The 21,171-nt window shown below is 31.5% G+C and overlaps 2 long non-coding RNA genes across 2 annotated transcripts; both read left to right on the plus strand.

Annotated features, from left to right (window-relative positions):
- The first annotated feature begins 10,885 nt into the window (after positions 1-10,885).
- LOC140174479 (uncharacterized) lies at positions 10,886-13,176 on the plus strand. The gene is made up of 4 exons (XR_011863896.1): positions 10,886-11,053; positions 11,145-11,199; positions 11,288-11,416; positions 12,848-13,176. It is a non-coding gene; the product is annotated as an uncharacterized lncRNA (long non-coding RNA).
- Positions 13,177-18,381: 5,205 nt separating this feature from the next.
- LOC112702915 (uncharacterized) lies at positions 18,382-20,657 on the plus strand. The gene is made up of 4 exons (XR_011863895.1): positions 18,382-18,536; positions 18,628-18,682; positions 18,771-18,899; positions 20,331-20,657. It is a non-coding gene; the product is annotated as an uncharacterized lncRNA (long non-coding RNA).
- The last annotated feature ends 514 nt before the right edge of the window (positions 20,658-21,171 follow it).

Below are 21,171 nucleotides of genomic sequence, written 5' to 3' on the forward strand. Positions count from 1 at the left end.
CTCAGAAAAATGGCTGGGCATTGGGTGCAGCGCATCGACGCGCATGCGCACACCACGCGCACGCGTGGATGGTGCCTTCTTGAAAAACGATGCGTACGCGCCAAGTGCGCCTACGCGTGGAGGGTTATTCTGCTAAAAATTTTCTAAGTTAAAAGCTGCAGAATTCATAGATTCAACCCCAATCTTCCGACGGACATAACTTTCTCATTTTAAATCGTTTTTCGCCCGTTCTTCGAATGACATGGACATTCTGGATCCAATTTCACTTATAAACAAGTTTGGCACAAAACGGGGATTCAGAGTCCAAGTTATGTCCCATCAAAGTATGCCTAAAAATCATGTTTTCATACAAAACCATAAGGTGCCCTTTTCAAAACAAGCCATCTTCAACCCTTTTCAAAATCAACCAAAACATGCTAGTTTCAACCCTTTTTGAAATCAATCAAAATATACCAAAATTAACATCAAGCCTCCTCAACTCATACATTAACACTTTACCACGATTCACAAAATTGCCATATAACCATTTTTACCCATTTCAAACAAATGGCTAAATTACAAACACATCAACATGTCATACATCCTTCCTCATCCAATTTTCAACAATACTATGTCCAATCAACCATCATTATATATAATCAATGTCATACTCACTATCACGTGGTTTCACCCACAAATCAACCTTAATCATTCCTCAAGCATATATCACAACATACATATCTCTCATGCATTATCATACCATCAAGACATCAATAATCATAATCACATATATGACCACATAATATTTTTCAACCAAAACCAAACATACCTCATCTACATAATTTCACCCAAAATTACCAAATTCCACACTTCAACTCGTCAAACCTTATTATTCAATAACCAACCCAATCATTCATATATTCATTATCTGAAATTCATCCAATCACTCGTGTCATCATACAATGCACACATCAACTTACCTTTCTTACCTCTTTCTGGCCTCCGGCCCAAAATTTACGGCCTTCGGCCTAATTTCACAATTTAAATGCATAAACCACAAATCAGTACTCATTACCCAATACATCAAATTTTCAATACACCAAGCATACAAGGCCACACAATTCTCAACCCAATCATTAATTCACATTACATACCAACTATGCATTTTAGCACCAACCATTTACACAATTCAAACTTAATCCTAGGGGCATCTAGCCTAGAAATTCTCATCACACCACACGGTACTTAAATGAAACTTAAACCGTACCTCTTGTAGCCAAATCAATTGAGCCTCTTCTTTAGAAGTCTTCACCAACCTTAGCCCCAAGCCTCACCAAAGCTCCTCAAGCAACCCCAATCTCCCAATTGTGCACCAAGATCATCAAATACACTAACATAACCAATATCACATACATAATCAACCTAGGGCTCATAAAAATGACAAATCACAAAGGTTTGAGCACTTCTTACCTCAGCCCATATGAAGTAAGGATAGAACCCACTTGGAATCCATGTTGGAGTATTCCTAAACACCCAAAATAACAATATTTTAACACTAACTACCCAAAAACATGTAACAGTGGAGAATTTCGAAAACTGGGCAGAGATGAGTGGAATACTCACCGCAAAACTTAGATATAATTGTAGAGAATGAGAAGAGCGACGCGTGGCTTCAAACAGCTCGTCAATCGGAGCTCCGTAACTCAAGTTATGGTAGTTTGAAGATCAAAGAGAGTTAGGTTTTCTCTCTTCTCTTCTCTCTTCTCAATTTCAGCGCCCCAACCCTTCCTTTTAGGGTAAAATGAGCTGAAATGCTCATAACTAATGTTTATATATGTTGGGTCTTGGGCCCACATAGGCCCGGTTCACTTATTTTTGTCCGTTGGCCCAATTTTGGACCAAAACCTTTAAGATTAGCGCTTTAAATCGCACTTCAAATATTTCTACATCTCCTAATTATAATTCCTCATTTCTTAATCCTATTTACTCATAATCAATTTTTTCATCTGCAGTACCAGACAGGTCTCAGCCGGTACTGCCGGTCAAAATTCCACTGTGCGCTTTTACGCAGAAAACTATGTCTTCCGACTCGGAAAAATTCACTGAATCCAAATAACATATTTAAATCATCAAATTCCAATTGCCAAATCTTCCAACCATATTCGCTCCTACTTAACTTATTATTCAATTAATTTCGGTTAGATCGGGTATTACAATCTTCATCCAATGAAGACCATTATATATATATATATATATATATATATATATATATATATATATATTGATCTTTCCGAATTATTAATGTCCTTTTTAATAATCATATGACTAAGAATAATTTAGATTAAATTATAAAAGATTTATCTCTCAATATTATGATCACTATCACAATGATAAATCTCTAAATTTAATCAAGAACCTTATTATATTAACATTTTAATATAATAACAATAACAAATTATTTGATACATGATTGATTGAATTGTGGTTATACTCCTTACTCCCAATAGGTACTAATTATTTGATTGGCATATAAAAGACGCAAAAAATTTGTACCTATCAATGGTAAAATAAAAAAATTCTCATGGATATTTTGTTAATCCTTTTTTTGAATTTTTAATCAATTCTATGTCTGTTAATATTATTTTTTTATTGAATATTATATAACATATAACATTGAAGATGTGGCAGGATAAAAATATTTATTAATTAATTTTTTTAAATAACTTGATAACACAATAAACATCTAAATTTTTTATTATATATGTTTTAACATTTAAACTTTTACGATATTATACAGCCTAATTTAGATAGTCAAAATACATTAAAATAAGTAACAACAAGATATAGAATTCTACTTTTTGTTATGTGGTACAAAGATGATATAATAATATAATAAACTATAATAAAAATAAAGTAAAATAAATAAAAACAAGAAGATCTATCTTTTTATTTTAATTTTATTAAAAATACTAATATTATTTACTTTTAACTTTTAAGATAAATGCAAAGATGTGACATTTTATGCATTAGATAATTTAAAAAATTTATTATAGAAGAAGTTAAGAATATGAGTGAGTGAGAGACAGAGAATTTTTAACATATTAAATTTGAGTTATATCAAGTGATGATTAAGAAACAAATTAAAACTCCAAATTAAAAAAAATGTCTCTCCCTTTACAGTGTTTCACTTTAAGTAATTATATTTTTATAGATAGTATTTAAGTGACAAACAAAATAATAAGAAGGTTTATATTAGATTATGAAAACTAATGTCATCCTTATAGTAGGATCGCATTATTTTAAAATATGCAAAATAAAATAATAAAATATAGTTTAATTAATTTACCCAATAAAATAAATGTACAACTTATAAAAAGTATTCAAATATAAGAAACAATAACAGTCTTTTATTCTAAGGGCCTATATTAAATTGCAACTTAACTTTATAATTATTAGTTAAAAATTTACAATAATGTACTTTTTTTATTAAATTAGTTAAAAAAATATATTTTGATATTATTTTTAGGGATTATTGACATCAAATTTTGATAATTTGAGTAAAAATTTTGAATGTAACTAACAATAATGTACTATTTTTATTAAATTAGTTAAAAATAATATATTTTGATATTATTTTTATGGATTATTGATATCAAATTTTGATAATTTGAGCAAAAATTTTGAATACTTTATGTCATACATCTTTTTTAATAGAATATTAAGACAACTAAAAATGCACATCAAGAAAAAATTATTATTTTTATACATTTAGATATTCAAAAGACACAAAAACCAATTCTTTTAACACTTCAACGACTCATAAAAGTTAATACAATAAATGATTATAGATCAAAGTGATAGACAAGAATGAAAGTTGCGATAATGGTACTTGATGATCATTAATTACGATCGGGTGAAGAGAATGTGGGAAGAGAAGAAGAAAATGATAAGGAGAACAAGGCAATAATACTGTGTGGTAGAAAATAATAATAAGAGAAAATAATAGTGTGTAATATAATAAGAAGATATAATAAAAGTATAAATTAATAATTTAAAAAAGTAATAAAATCAAAGATAATTTAATAAATTGAAAATAAAATTTAAAAATAAAATATTTTTTATCTATTAGAATTATGAATATAAAATTAAAAATATCTTGAATATAAATTTTTATTTTTGCTTCAAATTAAACACTATTAAAAAATAAATAAATAAATTTTATAATATTTATAAATAATTACCTTATAAATATTTATCTTACTTTTATTACACATAATAACAACATAATAATTTTTTTAATAACTTATTTAATTTAAATTTTTAAATTTTAACGTCCTAAAAGTTAAATAACTTATAAAATTTTTATATTTATTCAAATATTTTTTATTTTTAATTTTTAAATTATTTTATCAAATCTATAATTAATTGAATTCATCCCTATAATAAAGAATCAATTTAATTAAATAATCTTGAAGCGTTTATAAAGTTACCCGTTTATAAATAATTACGTGAACGTAGTAACTGCAATAAAACTAAATAAAATTTGTAATAATGGATGTGATGAAATCAATAGCGTTGAAGGTAAAAAAATAATGGCAGCAAGAGAAATATAACAAAGTGTATTAAGAGGTAAAAAAAGAACTAGTAAAATTGATGAAATTATAAAAAAAAATAAAAAGATATATTTTTTAGGATTACAAAAAAAATTCTAATAGAATAATTAGAATGAGGTTAAACTACTGGACAGACCATCAGAGTACAGTAGTATTCACAGATATACTTAAAACAACACTATATAAACAAAGACCAATATAAAATTAAACAAAACATAATTTAAATGAATACCTTCGAATATAATAAGATATATTCAAAAAACTATTTATCACCACTGTTTAAACACTTGTTGGCTTTTAATTATTATTTTTTTCATTTCATATATGGCTATAAAAATAAATCTTTTGACATTGTCTTTACCTAATTTAAGATGTCACAAAAACTTATTTAAATAATTGTGCGGTATAGAGAAGAGTTCATAAGATAAAGGAGAATCAGAACAAAATAAAAAAAAAGAGAGAGATTGTGGGAGTAAAGAATTGAATAGAAGTTACGCGTGAGTTTTTGTAACTGTTAGTGAAATATATTAGTAAAATAAGTAACTGTAAAATATTTTTGAATTGTTAGTAGAATTAAAATAGGAAATAGAAAATTGGACACCAAACCTCCATGTTTTGGCATTATATATTGTTATAGACTAGCGTTTTTAAAATTATAAATTAGATAAAATAATTTAAAAACTTAAAATAAATAATATTTAGAGATAAATATAAAAATTATAAGTTATTTAAATTTTAGAACATGTAAAATTTATAAATTTAAATTAAATAAAATATTTAAAAAATTTATTATATCATTATTATATGTAACAAAATCAAGGTAAACATTTATAAAGTAATTATTTATAAACATTATATAAGTTTATTTATTTATTTTTTCAACAGTTAGGATTGAGATTCGAATCCGAAACCTCTATGTAAAAATAGGGAGATTATGTCATTTAAACTGTAAAGTAAAGATAAAACATTATATTCAAAGCATTCTTTATCTTCATGAATAATTTTAAATTTTATATTCAATTTATTAAATTATCTTTAATTTTATTTCTTTTTCAAATTATTGATTTATATTTTTGTTATATTCCTTTATTGTATCATACACTATTATTTCTTTTACTATTATTCTCTATATACATATCTGTCATTATCTCAACGCAATTATTATATTGCATTGTTCTCCTTTTTCCTTTTTTTCTCCTCCCATCTTTTCTTCCCCTGATTGGAAAACTAATTATCACAAAGTACTGTTATCACAATTTTCAATTTGATCTATTACTTTGATCTATAACCATCTATTATGTTAATTTTTATGAATTGTTAAAGTGTTATTAATAGAATTTGTTTTTATCTCTTTTGAGCATCTAGATGTATAAAAATAATGGTTTTTTATTGTTCTATTAATAAAAAATTTAAGACATAAAGCATTAAAAAATTTTGTTCAAATTATCAAAATTTAATGTTAGTAATCCTAAAAAATAATATTAAAATTTATTAATTTTAACTAATATAATAAAAAAGTATATTATTGTAAGTTTTTAACTAATAATTATAAATTTAAGTTATAATTTAATATAATACTTTAGAATAGAAGGTTGTTATTATTTTTCATATTTGACTGCTATTATATAAGTTTCATGTTTGCTTTATTGTGCATATTAATTAAACTATAATTTATTATTTCATTTTGTATGTTTTGAAATAATTTGATCGTACTATAAGGATGACATTAGTTTTTATAATTAATGTGAATCTTTTTACTATTTTATTTGTCATTTAAATACTATCCAAAAAAATAATTACTTAAAGATAAAAAAAGATAGGAAACTTTTGAATTTATCATTTTTGTTTGTTTCTTAATTCTCACTTGATATTACTCAAATTATCAAATTTAATATGTTGATGGTGGTGATTCTTTTCATTTGTTAAAAAATTTTAACACCCTCTCCCTCTCTTTCTCTCTCTTAATTTTATTAAATAATTTTTTTAGGTTAGAATAATTTTAACTTCCTCTATAATAAGTATTTTTTTAAATTATCTAATGCATAAAATATCACATCTTTTTATTTTATCTTAAAAGTTTCATTTTTTTATATATCAAAGCATTATGATTTATTATATTATTATATATTATTTTTTACCACAAAATAGAAGGTGAAATTTTATATTTTTTTGTTACTTATTTTATTTTTCATATTTAAATTAGCATGTATATGATCAACATTTTTTCTATTATTTATGCAATATTTTTTCAATATTTTTTTAGTTCCAATTAATATGCATTTAAAAAATCATCTTTAAATCCTAAGCCATGTAATTCAAAGATCATTACATTCATATTTTCTAAAATTTCAAAAAATAAAATTTTTTGTATTATTATAATTAGTTGAACGGAGAAATCATAACAATTACATCATAATTTTAATTAATAAAATAAAATATTTTATCAATTTATATTAAATTATTAATTTTAGTTACACTTAAAAGTAAATAACACTTTAAAAATAATTAAAAAAAATTCAAAAATCTTATGTGAATCAACACGTACATAAAATATTATGTGAAGATAAGTATAAACATCAGGATAGTCAATAAGTAATTACGGAAGAATAAAAAATAAAAAATAATTGTAAATTCTAAGAGTTGAAATAGCAAAAAGAATGAGAAAAAAGGTTAGATATAAATCAATTAAATAATATTATAATAAAAATTTTAATTTATTATTTTATAGTATCATTTTTAAAAAAATGCATGTATGCATATAATGAATTCTCTATTTATGTTTGTTAAAATTTGAAATCGAATTGCAAGTCAGAGTACAGTGTATCACAGAGTACGTACTAAACCATATAAACTAAGACTATTTTTTTTCTTATCTTCATCCCTTCTGAAGTATATATTTTTTTCCTTAAAAATAGCTTCATTCTTAATTTTTTATGTAAACCATATGAGTACAAAAAAATATATACTCTATCTTCTCAATTTTTTTTGACGGTGTTTTAATTCAGTATAAATAAACATCTTTCATACTACTACAAATTGTTAAAAAGTTATAACCATTTTTCGTATAGTTATCATAAAAATGGAAGAATTTTTGGTATAGTTAATTACGAGTCATTTTTTTCTTGTAATTTTTTAGAGAAAAAAAGTAAAACACAATTAATTTAATAAATGAAAAAAGATACAAAGAAATAAAAAAATTAATAAAAATAGACAAATACCTGAAAGAAGAAGATGGAATAAGAAAGAAGACAAAGTGATAGGAAGTTATGCATGGAATGGAAAAGTAACCGCAATATGAATGAAAAAAAGTTAACTGATAATTTATTTATTTTCGACCTTAATCAAAATAAAAGGATATATCAATTACTCTTTATTAATATGGTTAAGATGAGGAAGCGAAAATTGGACACTAAACTACCCTTTATATATTGTCTTTAAGACATAAAGTATTTAAAATTTTTTGAAATTATCAAAATTTGATGTCAATAATCCTAAAAAATAACATCAAAATATATTATTTTCAACTAAAATAATAAAAATAGTACATAATTGTAAGTTATTTAACTAATAATTATAAATTTAAGTCGCAGTTTAATATAGTACCTTAAGACATATAGTACCTTAAGACAGAAGGCAACCATTGCTATCCACATTGGACTGCTATTTTATAAGTTTTATATTTATTTTATTGTGCACATCAATTAAACTATAATTTATTATTTCATTTTATATGTTTTGAAATAATGCCATCATATTATAAGGATGAGATTAATTTTCATAATCTAATAAGAATCTTCTTATTATTTTGTTCGTCATTTGAATACTATCCATAAAAAATTGTTACTTAAGGTAAAATACTATATAAAGAGAGAGAAAAATTTTTAGTTTGCTTCTTAAACCTCAATTAATATACTCAAATTTAATAGATTTGATGGTGGTGATTCTTTGTAATTAGTTAAAAAATTTCAACTTTCTCTTTCTCTCTCTGACTCTTTCTACGATTTTGAACAATTTAGTTATTAAATAATTTTTTTAAGTTTAGAATATTTTTAACTTCTTATATAATAAGTATCTTTTAAATTATCTAATTCATAAAAGGTTACATTTTTTATGTATCTTGAAAGCTAAAAATTAAAGTTAAATGATATTAGTTTTTTTATTTTGTGCAAAAATAATCGTTAAGTCTAAATGATATTAGTTATTTTATTAAAGCAGAGAAACTCCATAAAAGGGTAATATTAGGTCTCATGTTCTTATATATATATGAGAACATGTACTATTTATTATATTATATACAATTTTTGTACCATATAACAAAAGGTGAAAATCTATAAAGTGAATACAAAAGAGTTGACTATGACTTTAGTTTATAATTATTTTAGACTATTTTTACCCTCTAATAGACCATTTCATAAAACAAATTATAAAGACAAAATAGTCATAAAATTTATTTTATAAAAATCCAATGACCGCCCACTAAAATAAAAAGAGTTTTGTTAATCCTATAACCAATTAAGCATTATAACACATCTCCAAACAAAAAATGCAGAGTGTGTGCAAATTGTTAATAAATCAGAAAATGGACTAAGTGAACATCAATGTCTTTAACATTTTTCACTATCTTCATGTTTTATCTGATATATGTTCTTATATTTTTTTATTAATTAATTTTATATTTTTTATCTAATTAAACTATCTTTTATTTACCATGTCAAGAATTAAAGTTAACTTCTTTTATAATGAGTAATTTTTGAATAATCTAATTTATTAAAAAAAGCCACATCTTTTTATTTATTCTAAAATTAAAAAATTAAAATTAATATGAGTACTTTTAGACTAACCGAATTAAAATAAAATACAAAAATAATTCTTGAATAAAAATAAAATTACAAAATTTTAAATTTCAAAATATAAAATAATTATAAGATAAAATTTTACTTAAACATCATTTTTGTAAAATACTTTATGAATTGACATAAATATAAAATGAACTTTGAAATTGTGATGTGAGCACTACTGCTGTTCACCACCACAAAAATAAAAGTTGACATATAAATATACAATTTTTTTTCTTTAAAAAAATTCAATAAATATATACCCAATACTCTTCCTTAAAAATAATTATTTAAGTTTAAATCCATTTTCTCAAATTGTTGATATCTTTTAAAGTTTTATGACGACCTTGAATAATAGGCATAAAATTTCTCTTCTAATGTTGAGAACGTTTCGTATTCATGGTTAGAAAAAAAAATTAAAACTTACATAATCCAATAGATAGAAGAAGACAAAAAAAAGAATTATGTAAATGTTGACACAATGAAAAATTATGTGTTAGATACAGTAAGAGATCTGAATTTGATAACTATACTTTATGAATGTGAGACTAATAGAATTACTCGAAAGATAAAAAAGAGTACTACCTGTACTTAGTAAAAAGAAGAAGAGGACACCATGAATGGAAGTTGTGCATAAAATAAAAAGGTAATCGCAATATGAATGAAGAAAAGTGAATGATAATTATATTTTACACCAGTTTTTAAAATGCAGTTATGTCTTGATACCATTCAAACTGAATATACTTTAAAGTTTTATGAAGATCTTGAATAATAGGGAATAGACTTTCTCTTCCAATGTTGAGAAGGTTTCCTATTTATGATTAGAAACAAGAAAAATTTACATAATCCAAGAGATAGAAGAAGACAGAAAAAGAATTATGTAAATATTGACACAATGAATAACTATGTGTTAGTTACCGTAAGAGATCTGACCTTGATAACTATAGTTTGTAAATACGAGACAAATAGGATTACCTGAAAGATAAAAAGATAGTACTATCTGTACATAGTGGAACGAAGAAGAGGACACCATTGGGAGTTGTGCGTAAAATAAGAAGATAACTGCAATATGAATGAAAAAAAATGAATGATAATTACATTTTATAACAGTTTTTAAAATGCAGTTACGCCAATCACTTTTTATTAATAAGGTTAAAATGGGAATACGAAAATTGGACACCATTCTCTCTGTATTCTCTCAGTATTATACTAGCAGTACAACAGGTGTAAACCCCGGTTAAATTAGTAGATAATTAGTCAATAAATTAATTTTTAATAAGGAAGATTAGAAATGTGAATATTATATTAAATTAGGATAGAGCTCATCGAAACGAGAATTTTGACACCAATTTCGAAAAAAACGGTCCAAGATTGGACCGAACGGGCCGAACCGGTTAAACCGGGCTGTGGGCCCAATTAGTCCAACAATTAAAAAGAGCCACGGGCTCTTATTCTCTTCATTTCCCTCAACGATGCAGCAGCCTCCCAGGGAAGAGAAGAAGAGGAATTCGTTTACGGTGAATTCAATTTCCCGTAACTTCCTCGTTTGAGCTCCGATCGCCACACCGTTTGTGGCCACGCGTTCACCGCGTTGAGCTCTACATTTCTACCGGAACAATTTCATAGGTAACTTGATATTCCACTTCAGTCTCTCATTTCCCCCAATTTTTGAGTTTTGAGAAAGGGTGTTGAATTTCTTTGATTTTTGATGTTTTAGGATCTAATTAGCTTGAGGAAAACGTTCACTCTTGCTTATGTGAAGTTTGGGTAAAGTGAGGATACGATAATTATATTTTATTTTCATTAAATTTGAGCTTCGAGTATTAAATTGGGTATATATGTGTTATGAATGTGTATTAGGTTGAAAATAGATAATTGGAGCTTGAAATTGTGAATACTGGAACTTGGAGGAAGCGGATTAGTTGAGGTTTTGAGGGCTGTGTTCTTTTAGGAAAATTTTCTTGGAATAATACTTGGGAATCGGCTAAGGTATGGTTTAGGTTTCTTGCATTTAATATATAATGTTCTGTGAAAACTTAGGCTAGATGACCATAGGATAAGTTGGAATGCGGGTGTATGTTTAATGTTTAGTAATTTTTCGATGAATATATTTGGTTGAAGTTTATTGGATAATTAGTTATTAATTTTGGATGGTGAATGTTATTATTGATGAACATGGTTAGTTTGGTGCTTGTTGATTAATTAATAATTTGGTGAATTATTGATTTGAGGTATCTTGTGTTAGAAGCCTAGGATTAGTGAACTATGATCCTTAATTGAATTTTTGGTTGTTGGATTCGAATATTGTATGAGTTTAATTGTTGATCTGAGGTAGATTTATTGTGGTGATTGTTATGATGATAAGGAAGGGTATGTTGAATTGAAAAGAGTGCAGGTTTGGACCCGAAAAGGGTGGCAAAATCCGAGTTTTAGAGGAGATGCTGCCGAAATTTTATAGAAATTAGAGATTTTGTTTATATGATTATCTAAAAAGATTTAGATTCAAAGGGTATATGGTTTGATTTAGAGTTATTAAGAAAATGAGCATGTTTTAAGTTTGACTCATTTAGAAAAGAATGAATTATGTTTTGAATTGGAACTACCGATGGACGGAATGGGAGGTGCGATAGTGAAGGATAAGGATTGAATATGATTGATATATGATGATGAATGAAATGCGATTGAGAATGATGTTAATGTTGATGAATTATAACTGAATTATTTATATGGCTTATGAATTTGAATAATCTGAGATACGAGATTCCCTGGATAAAGTACCGTGGCTTGCCACCACGTGTACCAGGTAGAAAACTCGATACTCTGTTGACCCTACGACGTAAGTGTGACCGGGCACTATATAAATTCCCGGGAATGTTACCCCCATTGAGCAATATTGATTATTTGAGATAAAGCTATGCATAGACTCTTGGGGATGCACGTCGGGGGACAGTCTAAGGACAATTCAGACTTGTCGGGTTGGCTGGATAACCGACAGATGAGCCTCATCAGCCATAGGACAGGCATGCATCATATGCATACTATTTGAACTACTTGCTTGTGCATTAACTGGGTGTGCCTGAATGTATCTGCCATGCTAAATGTATATTTGTTACCTGCAGTACTTGTAACCTTCATGTGCTTGCTTTATCTGTTTGTTTGTCTGTGAAATCCTGATGGAGATGGAGGTTTGGAGGAATGGCAATATGAGATTTAGGTTTAAGATTAAGTTAAATCAGGTTTACATATTCTTAGAAAACCACCTTCTATGGCTTCTATTTAATACTTTAAGCTCTATAATCTGAGTGTCGGCGTTCTAGGATTGCCTCTGGCATTCCCAGGACCTTATATATTATGTGTGTCGCACCTTTACCATACTGAGAACCTCCGGTTCTCATTCCATACTATGTTGTTGTTTTTCAGATGCAGGTCGAGAGGCATCTCGTTAGGTGTCTGGACTCTTGAAGCGGAGTGGTTACTGGGTTTTTTTTGTTATGCTATGATGTATATATATATATACTTAGTTTTCTCTCCACATAACTTATTCTTTTTATCCTCCTAGAGGTGTATGGAGAGGCAGGATTTTGTTTATGTACATTTGGGGTTTTGGATATGTATATATATGTATATATGTGTGTATATTCTCCGGCCAGTCTTGACTTCGCAGGCTGAGTCAGGAGCTCGTTATTTTGTATCTTTGGCACTCTATTCCTACTTCTGTTATCATATGTTTAATAGTTATGGTTTCCTTAGCACGCAGGTTAACCCGTTCCTTGAGCGTTGCGCTTTTATTTTGCAATTTTGTTTTCCTCTTTTCTTCACGGCTCCTAGCATATTATAATTCTTCTGCTATTATAAATATATATTTTATTTTAGAGGTCGTAATACCACACCACCTCTGTTTTACGGCTTAAGCGTAAAGCTTAGCGTGGTAGGGTGTTACATTATGGTATCAGAGCAGTTCGTTCCTATAGAGCCTGAAAGACGGACTGATTGTGCTTCTGTGCATTCTCTGTATATGTGTTTATGTGCTACTAGGATATCTGACTGATATATATGGCATAAACGTTTGTGAGCATGCATTTGGAACTTAAAGCATTAGACCGGCGATATTGAGACTGATCAACTTAATATCACTTGTCTGGTGTATATAGGGACCAGATGTCAACTCGCGGACGCGGTCGCGGGCGAGGTAGAGGTAGGACAGGCACCGTTACTCCTGCCCCCATAGGGACTGATCCAGTAGACTTTATGGCTGCCCTGGGAAATATGGCTGCAGCTATGCAGGCGACAGCTGAGACACTGGGTAATCAGATAAATCAGGGCTATCATGGAAATAATAATGATGAGGATGGTCCTATGACACTTGCTACATTTCTAAAAGTTCATCCTCCAACCTTCAGGGGAACCTCAAATCCCACTGATGCAGATAATTGGATTCAGGCTATGGAAAGGGCGTTACAGGCACAACAGGTTCCTGAAGAGCAATGGGTTGAATTTGGAACCTATCAGTTGCAAGGTGAAGCTCAGTATTGGTGGCAGGGGACACGACGTATCCTGCAGCCTGATGGTGCTGCGATTCCTTGGGAGGTTTTTCGGACAGAGTTCCATAAGAAATACTTTCCTAATTCAGTCAGAAATGCCAAGGAACTTGAATTAATGCAGTTAAAACAAGGACAGATGACTGTTGCTGAGTACACTAGTAAGTTTGAGGAGTTGTGTCGCTTTTCTCGTATCTGTCAAGGTGCGCCTGAAGATTTTGCTGAATGGAAGTGTATTAAATATGAAGGAGGTCTTCGGAGTGATATTCTGAGCTTCGTTGCCCCAATGGAGATCAGGGTGTTTTCTGAATTGGTGAATAAGAGTAGGGTGGCTGAGGGTTGTGTGAGGAAGGCGGCAGCAGAGAAAGGAAGTTTGAGGGTGCCTTTTCAGAGACCTTCAGGAAGGAACTTTGCTCCGAGAGGTAGGAATTTCAAGCGTGGAGGTTCTATTCCGCAGCAGACTCAGGGTCAAGGTAATTATAGAAGGCTGAATACCAATGGTAATCAGGGAAGAAGATTTGGGAAGCAGCCACAGCAGGATTTGAATTGTCAGAGGTGCGGAAAGTATCATCCTGGAGTTCCGTGCAGACTAGGACTTGGAGTATGCTATTCCTGTGGACAGCCTGGGCATATAGCCAGTAATTGCCCAGAGAAGAAGAAGTATGAGACCGGTAGGGTGCAGCAGCCGGGGAGAGTATACACCACTTCTACCGTAGGTGCTGAGGGATCTGAGACACTGATTAGAGGTAATTGTGAAATGGCTGGTAAAATCTTAAATGCTTTATTTGATTCAGGAGCAAGTCATTCATTTATTGCATTTGAAAAGGCCCATGAATTAGGATTGAGAATGGTGGTTTTAGGTTATGATTTGAAAGTATATAATGCTACTCATGAAGCTATGGTGACTAGGATAGGATGTCCACAAGTTTCCTTTCGAGTACAACAGCGTGAATTTGTGCATGATTTGATTTGTTTGCCTATGACTGGTCTTGATCTCATTTTGGGATTGGATTGGTTATCCAAGAATCATGTTTTGCTTGATTGTTCTGAGAAGTCAGTACAGTTTATGCCGGAAGGGTCAAAAGCACCGGTTGTGGTGAATAGTTACTATTTAAATTCTATGATAGTAACCTATTCTGGAACTGAATGTCAGGGTATTATGTTATTAACTGCGGGAGTATCAGGTGATGATCAGAGTTTAGAGCAAATTCCGGTTGTATGTGAATTTCCAGATGTGTTTCCGGATGATATTAATGAATTCCCACCTAACCGAGAGGTTGAGTTTGCAATTGAGTTGGTACCTGGATCCGGTCCAATTTCAATTACTCCTTATAGGATGTCACCTTTAGAAATGGCTGAACTGAAGGCTCAGCTGGAAGATCTGTTGGGTAAGCATTTTATCCGACCAAGTGTTTCTCCGTGGGGAGCGCCAGTGTTACTGGTAAAGAAGAAGGATGGGAGTATGCGGCTGTGTGTCGATTATCGGCAATTGAATAAGATCACTGTGAAGAATAAATATCCGTTGCCTAGAATCGATGATCTAATGGATCAGTTACAGGGAGCCGGTGTGTTTTCTAAGATTGATCTGCGATCCGGATATCATCAGATAAGGGTTAGAGATGAGGATATTCCGAAGACTGCTTTCAGGACGCGTTATGGTCATTATGAATATACAGTAATGTCTTTTGGGTTAACTAATGCCCCGGCAGTATTTATGGATTATATGAACAGGATTTTCCGACCGTATCTGGACAAGTTTGTTATTGTCTTCATTGATGACATTCTTGTTTATTCTAAGACTAAAGAGGAACATACTGATCACTTGCGAACTGTGCTGCAAATTCTGAGAGACAGAAAGTTGTACGCTAAGTTATCTAAATGTGAGTTCTGGAAGAGTGAAGTGAAGTTTCTCGGCCACGTGGTGAGTAAGCAGGGAATAGCTGTGGATCCTGCTAAGGTGGAGGCAGTGATGAATTGGGAGCGACCAACTTCAGTGACAGAGATTAGGAGTTTCTTAGGTTTGGCGGGGTATTATCGCAGATTCATTAAGGGATTTTCACAGCTCGCCTTACCTTTAACTAAGTTGACTAGGAAGGATACGCCTTTTATCTGGACTCCGGAGTGTGAAGAGAGTTTCCAAGCATTGAAGCACAGGTTGACTACTGCACCTGTATTGGTATTACCTGAACCAAGTGAACTGTTTGAAGTGTATTGTGATGCATCTCTGAAAGGTTTAGGGTGCGTTCTGATGCAGCACCAGAATGTTGTGGCATACGCCTCACGGCAGTTAAGGCCGCATGAAATGAACTATTCGACACACGATTTGGAACTTGCTGCTGTTGTGTTTGCTTTAAAGATTTGGAGGCATTATCTCTATGGTGTTAAGTTTCATGTTTTCTCAGACCATAAGAGTTTGAAGTATCTTTTTGAGCAGAAAGAGTTGAATATGCGTCAGAGGAGATGGATGGAGCTTCTAAAAGATTATGATTTTGAATTGAATTATCATCCAGGAAAAGCGAACGTTGTGGCGGACGCTTTGAGTCGGAAGTCTTTATATGCAGCTTGGATGATGCTACGGGAGGAAGAATTACTAAGGGCATTTCAAGGTTTGAATTTGGGAATTAGAGAAGAATATGGAATCCTGTGTTTGAGTCAGTTGCAGATTTCAAGTGATTTTAAATTAGAACTTTTGAAGGCCCATCGAGATAGTGAAGCGTTACGTAAGGTGTTACCAGCAGTTGAACAGGGAAAACAGTGGAGAGTGTCAGAAGGTCAGGATGGTTTATGGAGGTTCAAGAACCGGATTATTGTGCCTAATGTTGGAGACCTGCGACAAAGTATCTTGAAGGAAGCTCAAAAGAGTGGGTTCTCAATTCATCCAGGGAGCACTAAAATGTATCAGGATCTAAAAGCGATGTTCTGGTGGCCAGGGATGAAGAATGATGTGGCATTGCATGTATCTAAATGTTTAACGTGTCAGAAGGTTAAGATTGAGCATCAGAGACCATCAGGAACCCTTCAGCCTTTGGAGATTCCACAGTGGAAATGGGAGAGTATCGCAATGGATTTTGTGATAGGTTTGCCTAAAACCCGATCTGGTTGTGACGCTATTTGGGTGGTTGTGGATCGACTAACAAAATCAGCTCACTTTCTTCCTATCCGAATAAGTTGCACAATGGAGGAATTGGCTCGAATGTATATTAAAGAGATTGTCAGGTTGCATGGCGTGCCTTCTACTATCATATCTGATAGAGATCCTCGTTTCACATCAAGGTTCTGGGAAGCTTTTCAGCGTGCATTTGGGACTCAGTTAAGCTTGAGTACTGCGTATCACCCTCAGACAGATGGTCAGTCAGAAAGAACTATTCAGACCTTGGAGGATATGTTAAGGGCTTGTGTTTTAGACCAGCCGACGAGCTGGGATCGGTATATGCCAATAATAGAATTTGCTTATAATAATAGCTATCATGCGAGCATCGGAATGGCTCCATATGAGGCTCTGTATGGCAGAAAATGTCAGTCTCCACTATGTTGGTATGAAACTGGAGAAAGAAGTTTATTAGGGCCTGAAATGATAGCTGAAACAACTGAACTGATAAAGAAGATTCGTAGCCGAATGCTTATAGCCCAAAGCCGCCAGAAGAGCTATGCTGATCAGAGACGAAAGCCTTTGGAGTTTGAAGAAGGAGAACATGTCTTTTTGAAAGTTACACCAACCACTGGAGTGGGAAGAGCTATTAAGACTAAGAAACTGAATCCCCGTTATATTGGACCCTTTGAGATTCTGAAGAGGATTGGGCCAGTGGCTTATAGAATTGCCTTACCGCCATATCTTTCGAATTTTCACGACGTGTTTCATGTGTCTCAGCTTAGGAAGTACACCCCTGACGTAAGTCATGTTCTAGAACCAGAACCAATCCAAGTGAGAGAAGATCTAACACTCCCAGTGATTCCGGTGAGGATTGATGACACCAGTGTTAAACGATTACGAGGAAGGGAAGTATCATTGGTAAAAGTGGCTTGGAGTCGAACTGGTATCGAGGAACATACCTGGGAGCTCGAATCAGATATGCGAAAGGACTATCCACATCTCTTTTCAAGTAACTAGATTTGAATTTTGAGGGCAAAATTCTTTATTAGGTGGGTAGGATGTAAACCCCGGTTAAATTAGTAGATAATTAGTCAATAAATTAATTTTTAATAAGGAAGATTAGAAATGTGAATATTATATTAAATTAGGATAGAGCTCATCGAAACGAGAATTTTGACACCAATTTCGAAAAAAAACGGTCCAAGATTGGACCGAACGGACCGAACCGGTTAAACCGGGCCGAACCGGTTAAACCGGGCTGTGGGCCCAATTAGTCCAACAATTAAAAAGAGCCACGGGCTCTTATTCTCTTCATTTCCCTAACCGATGCAGCAGCCTCCCAGGGAAGAGAAGAAGAGGAATTCGTTTACGGTGAATTCAATTTCCCGTAACTTCCTCGTTTGAGCTCCGATCGCCGCACCGTTTGTGGCCACGCGTTCACCGCGTTGAGCTCTACATTTCTACCGGAACAATTTCATAGGTAACTTGATATTCCACTTCAGTCTCTCATTTCCCCCAATTTTTGAGTTTTGAGAAAGGGTGTTGAATTTCTTTGATTTTTGATGTTTTAGGATCCAATTAGCTTGAGGAAAACGTTCACTCTTGCTTATGTGAAGTTTGGGTAAAGTGAGGATACGATAATTATATTTTATTTTCATTAAATTTGAGCTTCGAGTATTAAATTGGGTATATATGTGTTATGAATGTGTATTAGGTTGAAAATAGATAATTGGAGCTTGAAATTGTGAATACTGGAACTTGGAGGAAGCGGATTAGTTGAGGTTTTGAGGGCTGTGTTCTTTTAGGAAAATTTTCTTGGAATAATACTTGGGAATCGGCTAAGGTATGGTTTAGGTTTCTTGCATTTAATATATAATGTTCTGTGAAAACTTAGGCTAGATGACCATAGGATAAGTTGGAATGCGGGTGTATGTTTAATGTTTAGTAATTTTTCGATGAATATATTTGGTTGAAGTTTATTGGATAATTAGTTATTAATTTTGGATGGTGAATGTTATTATTGATGAACATGGTTAGTTTGGTGCTTGTTGATTAATTAATAATTTGGTGAATTATTGATTTGAGGTATCTTGTGTTAGAAGCCTAGGATTAGTGAACTATGATCCTTAATTGAATTTTTGGTTGTTGGATTCGAATATTGTATGAGTTTAATTGTTGATCTGAGGTAGATTTATTGTGGTGATTGTTATGATGATAAGGAAGGGTATGTTGAATTGAAAAGAGTGCAGGTTTGGACCCGAAAAGGGTGGCAAAATCCGAGTTTTAGAGGAGATGCTGCCGAAATTTTATAGAAATTAGAGATTTTGTTTATATGATTATCTAAAAAGATTTAGATTCAAAGGGTATATGGTTTGATTTAGAGTTATTAAGAAAATGAGCATGTTTTAAGTTTGACTCATTTAGAAAAGAATGAATTATGTTTTGAATTGGAACTACCGATGGACGGAATGGGAGGTGCGATAGTGAAGGATAAGGATTGAATATGATTGATATATGATGATGAATGAAATGCGATTGAGAATGATGTTAATGTTGATGAATTATAACTGAATTATTTATATGGCTTATGAATTTGAATAATCTGAGATACGAGATTCCCTGGATAAAGTACCGTGGCTTGCCACCACGTGTACCAGGTAGAAAACTCGATACTCTGTTGACCCTACGACGTAAGTGTGACCGGGCACTATATAAATTCCCGGGAATGTTACCCCCATTGAGCAATATTGATTATTTGAGATAAAGCTATGCATAGACTCTTGGGGATGCACGTCGGGGGACAGTCTAAGGACAATTCAGACTTGTCGGATTGGCTGGATAACCGACAGATGAGCCTCATCAGCCATAGGACAGGCATGCATCATATGCATACTATTTGAACTACTTGCTTGTGCATTAACTGGGTGTGCCTGAATGTATCTGCCATGCTAAATGTATATTTGTTACCTGCAGTACTTGTAACCTTCATGTGCTTGCTTTATCTGTTTGTTTGTCTGTGAAATCCTGATGGAGATGGAGGTTTGGAGGAATGGCAATATGAGATTTAGGTTTAAGATTAAGTTAAATCAGGTTTACATATTCTTAGAAAACCACCTTCTATGGCTTCTATTTAATACTTTAAGCTCTATAATCTGAGTGTCGGCGTTCTAGGATTGCCTCTGGCATTCCCAGGACCTTATATATTATGTGTGTGGCACCTTTACCATACTGAGAACCTCCGGTTCTCATTCCATACTATGTTGTTGTTTTTCAGATGCAGGTCGAGAGGCATCTCGTTAGGTGTCTGGACTCTTGAAGCGGAGTGGTTACTGGGTTTTTTTTGTTATGCTATGATGTATATATTTATACTTAGTTTTCTCTCCACATAACTTATTCTTTTTATCCTCCTAGAGGTGTATGGAGAGGCAGGATTTTGTTTATGTACATTTGGGGTTTTGGATATGTATATATATGTATATATGTGTGTATATTCTCCGGCCAGTCTTGACTTCGCAGGCTGAGTCAGGAGCTCGTTATTTTGTATCTTTGGCACTCTATTCCTACTTCTGTTATCATATGTTTAATAGTTATGGTTTCCTTAGCACGCAGGTTAACCCGTTCCTTGAGCGTTGCGCTTTTATTTTGCGATTTTGTTTTCCTCTTTTCTTCACGGCTCCTAGCATATTATAATTCTTCTGCTATTATAAATATATATTTTATTTTAGAGGTCGTAATACCACACCACCTCTGTTTTACGGCTTAAGCGTAAAGCTTAGCGTGGTAGGGTGTTACAACAGGTATTAACGCGCCTGTTCAGCCGCTTTTCTATTGTTTTTAAGAAATTAATTTTATTTTTTTAATATATTATTCGTTCTTCAAATTTATTAAATTAATTTTTTATTTTAATATTGACGTGATCTTATTTATATCATATTTTAGTATTGGTGTTAATATATTATTCACCCTTTAAATTTGTCAAGTAAGTATATTTTTATCATTTCAAAATTAACATAGCCTTAGTTATATGATATTTTGTTAAAATTAAAATTACTATAAAAAATTTTTAAAATGCTAAATTATAAAAACACACATTAAAGATATGTATATGTTATCGT

The sequence above is a fragment of the Arachis hypogaea genome, chromosome 7 (genome assembly GCF_003086295.3).
Source record: "Arachis hypogaea cultivar Tifrunner chromosome 7, arahy.Tifrunner.gnm2.J5K5, whole genome shotgun sequence".
NCBI classification, from domain to species: domain Eukaryota; kingdom Viridiplantae; phylum Streptophyta; class Magnoliopsida; order Fabales; family Fabaceae; genus Arachis; species Arachis hypogaea.